General features: G+C 41.3%; 1 long non-coding RNA gene across 1 annotated transcript; it reads left to right on the top strand.

Moving 5' to 3' along the window:
• Positions 1–227: 227 nt before the first annotated feature.
• Positions 228–5,325, top strand: LOC142403836 (uncharacterized). Its single transcript, XR_012773701.1, has 3 exons — positions 228–263; positions 3,271–3,379; positions 5,276–5,325. It is a non-coding gene; the product is annotated as an uncharacterized LOC142403836 (long non-coding RNA).
• The last annotated feature ends 474 nt before the right edge of the window (positions 5,326–5,799 follow it).

Here is a 5,799-nt window from a genome sequence, read left to right as displayed (position 1 = left end):
TGTCCTGTCTTGGGACAGGCACCCATATCTGCGCAAATATGCAATAAAATACCTCTGCTCTGCGTGTATATTGGCATTTTGCACACCAGGTAAACGAACCCCGATTTTTGGGACAACATTTTGGCGACCCAGATGGGACTGCGCTGACAGCCTTGCCCGGTTCGTCTTGCCGTACCCGACGCGGGGAAGAGAACTGAGTGGACTCCAGTGCGTACTGACCTGTTGATCGGGGACTCCATCAGCTCCTCTCCTGCAGTCGGGCGGTAAGCGACACAACGGTGCAACGCTATTGGAAAAGAGGTATTTTCTGATCAAGGGAAAAAGGAAAAGTCCTTTTGGGAAGTAGCCTGCATCTGGGGACATTTTGTCCCATTTGGGCTCTGCGTAAGGCGCATCAGAGAGAGATACGCAGCAGTATCATACTGTTTCTACACTGTTTTAATGGTGGGAGACGTTCCCCATTCTGTTCTGGGTCTGTGATTAGTGTAGGAAACGTCGGATTAGGCTTTTTCGGTACCAATATGGGTAGTGCTACTTCTCAGGAGACTCCCCCTTGTTCTCCCTTAGGATGCATCCTGAAAAATTGGAATAAGTTTGGAGGGGACCCCATGACAAAAGATAAATTAAAACGATATTGTAATCAATGGTGGCCACAATATCAATTGAATGATGGTGAAAAACGGCCTGAAAATGGATCTATTAAGTACAGTACTATATTACAATTAATGTTATTCTATCAAAGGACTGAAAAATGGGATGAAATACCTTATGTAGATTTGTCCTTTGCCGTAAGAAACAATTGGGAAGTTAGAAAAAATTGTGGACTTGTGGATTCTAAATATCAAAATGGTGTCTTTTTGGTCAAGAAAAAGAATAGCAATTCTTGTTGTACAAGCTGTAAAACAAAAAGGAATGGTACAGAGGAAAAAGATGAGGATGTTCAGTTGTTAGTTGCGCCTCGTAAAACTGTAATGATGACTCAGAATCCTAATTGGGGTGACATTCAAGCTCTTTTGGAATATTTGTTTACTACAGAGGTGTCGTGGTTTAGCCCCAGTCGGCAACTAAGAACCACACAGCCGCTTGCTCACCCTCCCCCGTGGTGGGATGGAGGAGAGAATCGGAAGAGCAAAAGAAAACTCGTGGGTTGAGAAAAGAACAGTTTAATAATTGGGAAAAAGAAAAACAAAAAATAATAATAGTAATAATAATAATAAATTGTAATGAAAAGGAAAACAACGAGAGAGAGAGAGAGAGAGAGAGAGGAACAAAACCCAGGGGAAAAAAAAAAACAAGTGATGCAACCGCTGACCACCCGCCGACGATGCCCAGCCAGTCCCCGAGCAGCGATTGCTACCCCCCGGCCAACTCCCCCCAGTTTCTATACTGAGCATGACATCATATGGTATGGAATAGCCCTTAGGTCAGTTTGGGTCAGCTGTCCTGGCTGTGCCCCCTCCCAACTTCTTGTGCACCTGGCAGAGCAGGGGAAGCTGAGAAGTCCTTGACCAGTGTAAACACCACTTAGCAACAGCCAAAACATCAGCGTGATATCAACATTATTCTCATACTAAAATCCAAAGCACAGCACTATACCAGCTACTAGGAAGAAAATTAACCCTATCCCAGATGAAACCAGGACAAGAGGAAAGAAGAACAGTTGTAGAAAAGGCTAAAGAAGGAGTAACTCAGGAACATGTAGGAGTGCCTAACATAGATACCTATCTCCCAAGGGGGGATCCCGGGTGGGATCCAAACACTGGTGGAGGGTTACAGAGAATAAAAGAATACAAAAAATGTATTCTATATGGAATCCGGCATGGAATCCAGAAACCACAGAATTGGGCAAAACTGTATGAAATATGACAGGGAGATAAAGAACCCCCATCGCTCTTTTATGAAAAATTATGTGAAGCAGCTCAGAAGTGGACTAATTTGGACCCTGAGGGTGAGAATAATTCTAGACTTCTTAATGTGTTGTCCATTGGTCAGGCAGCACCCGACATTAGAAAGAAATTACAGAAAGTGGATGGTGCCGATGGTATGACAATATCTCAGTTGTTATCAATTGCTTACAAAGTTTATGATAACCGGGATGAAATAGAGGAAAAGGAAAAACAAAAGAAATCAAAATTGCAAGCTTCCTTGTTGGCCGCCTTGTCAGAAGGACAAGGAAGAGGCAGAGGAAGAGGCAGAGGAAATTTTAGAGGAGGATTCCGAGGTAGAGGAGGAAATCGTGGAAATACTGGGGAAAGTCATAGTAATATTCCTTTAGGAATGAATCACTGTGCATATTGTAAACAAGAGGGTCATTGGAAAAAGGATTGCCCACACCTTTCGAATAATCAGGAAAGAGGAACAGAGGCAGCTGCTGAGGTATTGGCAGAGATAGGATTGGACTGAAGGGGGCCGGAGGAATTTATTACAGTTTCCCCAGCCGACCCTCTGGGTTCAGTAAAGCTGGGGAATGAAACAATAGATTTTTTTAATAGATAGTGGAGCAACTCACTCGGTACTTACTGATTGTAAAGGACCTTTAAGTAAAATTGAGACTAGTGTAATTGGTGCCACCAGGAAAAAGACTCTAAGGTCATTCTTACAACCAATGGAGTGTACTATTGGAAATGCTACAGTAACTCATTCATTTCTCCCCTTGCCATTGTTGGGGCGAGACTTGCTATGCAAATTAAATGCACAAATAACTTTTTCTGAAAATTTGGTACAGCTACACATTCCCCCAGAAAATGCCTGGAAAGCACAAATGTGTCTGCTGACTCAAGGCGAAAAGGATGAAAATGCAGACATTCCCGAAGAAGTATTGAATGCAGTGATACCACTGGTATGGGCATCAGGGAAACCGGGACGAGCAAAAAGCATTACCCCAATCAAAACGGAGTTGAAATCTGGAGCCCAACCAGTAAGAAAGAAGCAATATCCTATCAGATTAGAGGCACGGAAAGGACTGGAACCACTCATTAACTCCTTTTTAGAATATGGGCTGTTACGGGAGTGTCAATCGGAATTGAATACTCCCATTTTGCCGGTAAGAAAGCCTAATTCTCAAGAATATAAGTAAGCCTAATTCTCAAGAATATAGGTAATTTCCCGCAAGAATACAGGACTTGTGGGAAATTAATGCTCGAACAGTCGATGTCCACCCTGTGGTGCCAAAACCTGTATGCTTTACTTGCTTCCATCCCTGAAAATAATATGTATTTTACAGTTCTAGATTTAAAAGATGCTTTCTTTTGCATTCCGGTGGATGAACAGAGTCAGCTCATCTTTGCTTTCGAATGGGAAAGCCCGACCACAGGACGAAAGACTCAGCTATGTTGGACTGTACTACCACAGGGATTCAAAAATAGCCCAACGTTATTTGGTAATGTATTGGCAAAAGAATTGGAACAATGGCAATGTAATAATGGACACATAACCTTGTTGCAATATGTTGATGATTTATTAATTGGCTCAAGCAATGACAGTGCATGTTTTGAAGCTACAATTAGTTTGCTGAACTTTTTAGGACTTGCAGGATATCGTGTCTCCAAAAAAAAAAGGCGCAAATAGCAAAAGATAGAGTTCGATACCTGGGATTTGAAATCATGCAGGGACAGAGGAAATTGAGCGCAGAGCAGAAGGAGGCAATTTGTAGAATTGCTGTACCTACGTCAAAAAAAACAACTGAGAGGATTCTTGGGTATGGCTGGATGGTGTCGGTTGTGGATTCCTAATTTTGGACTGATCGCTAAACCACCATATGCTGCCATCAAGGGTCCGGAGGGACTATTTGAATGGACTGCTGAGTGTCGAAAGGGTTTTGATGAAATCAAGAAAAGACTTATGGAAGCTCCTGCATTAGGACTTCCAAATTTAGAAAACCCCTTTCAGCTGTATGTGCATGAGAGGCAACAGGTGGCTTTAGGAGTCCTAACTCAAATGTTGGGAAGCTGGAAGAGACCTGTGGGGTATTTCTCTAAACAATTAGATGAAGTCAGTAAAGGATGGCCTGCTTGTCTGAGAGCTGTTGCTACAGCAGTGATCTTAATTGAAGAGGCCAGGAAACTGACCTTGGGACAACCCATGACCGTGTTTGTACCCCATGCTGTGATCTCTCTCCTAGAAAACAAGGGACACCATTGGATTTCTCCTAGCAGACTGGCTAAATACCAGGCTGTTTTGCTGGAGCAGGATGATGTTACCCTTTCAATATCTGCCACTTTAAATCCTGTGACTTTGCTGCCAATCTCAGAATAAGAGGAATTGCAACATGATTGTCTGACAACAATCGAACAAGTTTGTTCCAGCCGACTGGATTTACAGGATACTCCTCTTTCTGATTTTGATTTATGAAATTGTTACGAGCTGTTTTACAGCCAAAGAAAGTTGCAATAATTCATTGCAGGGCACACCAAAAAGGGAACAGTGATATAATCAGGGGAAATCGGAAAGCAGATACAGCTGCAAAAGAAGCAGCCCTGAAAAGGTCGAATGTGGAAGGAGCTTTAATCCCAGGATGTCATCTAGATCTAACTCCACCACAATACACTGAAAAGGAAGATCAATTAGCCGAACAGTTGGATTGTATTAAAAATGAACAGGGATGGTGGATGACACCTTTAAAACAACTTCTAATCCCCGAAAGGACAATGAAATTTGTATTAAAGAAATTACACCAAGAAATGCATATGGGCTCTGACGCATTGGTCCTTACTGCAAAAAAATATGTTATAGGACCAAAAATACAAAGTATTGCAGACATAGTGTTAAAAAAATGTCCAATGTGTTGTGCTAACAATCCAAAGGTGGAAAAGAAAACAACAGGAGGAAATGTAAAACGAGGAATAATGCCCGGGGAATACTGGCAAATAGATTTTTCAGAGTAACCTAGATGTAACCAGTCTAAATATTTGTTAGTCCTGGTAGATACTTTTTCTGGTTGGCCTGGAGCTTTCCCCTGTCGCACCAATAAGGCAAGAGAGGTAATTAAAGTAATGTTAAAAGACATAATTCCTAGATTTGGTATTCCAGAAGGAATATCTTCCGACAATGGACCTCAGGCAAATTTCAAAATTATGTCAGGAAGCTCACCTCAAATGGGTAGAAGTCTCTGGCCCTATTGAGAGTTAGGGTAACCCCAAGAATCAGAGAAAGAATAAGCCCCTTTAAGATAATGTATGGAAAACCATATCCTACTAATGCACTCACAATAAAAAAGGATCAAATGTACATTAAAGGACAGGAAACAGTTAAAGAGTATTTAATTTCTCTTTCGCAGATCTTATCTTTGTTACATAGGTATTTAAATCAGAGGACACCTTTGCCTTTGGATACCCCTGTCCATCCTTTTCAGATGGGAGACCTTGTCTACATTCAAACTTGGAAAGATGAGCCACTAAAGGAACAGTGGAAAGGACCATATGCTGTGTTATTGCAAACTTACACTGCAGTAAAAGTGGACTCTTGGATCCATTATACGAGAGTCAAGAATGCACCATCTCTGGAGTAGAAACAATGGACTTCTAGAGAAACAGGAACTTTAAAATTAACACTTTCTCGTACTTAATGAATTGCACTTGGGATCTTAGAAAGCAGTATCAAGATACAGAGTATATAAAAGGAGTCTTAGCAGTGGTTATAATAATACTTTTTGGTTTACTGGTTATGGTGATTTATATTCAGAAAAATTATAGCACATTGTGTGTGAATAGGCCCAAACATGACAAAATTAAAACGGGAATAATAATAGTTTGTGTCATGTTTGGATGCTTAAAAGGTCTAATCACTAAACAAATACCTCAA

Source organism: Mycteria americana, unplaced genomic scaffold (assembly GCF_035582795.1).
Source record: "Mycteria americana isolate JAX WOST 10 ecotype Jacksonville Zoo and Gardens unplaced genomic scaffold, USCA_MyAme_1.0 Scaffold_44, whole genome shotgun sequence".
Lineage (NCBI taxonomy): Eukaryota > Metazoa > Chordata > Aves > Ciconiiformes > Ciconiidae > Mycteria > Mycteria americana.
The sequence above is the reverse complement of the archived record's forward strand: the minus strand, read 5'-3'. Positions and strand labels throughout refer to the sequence as shown.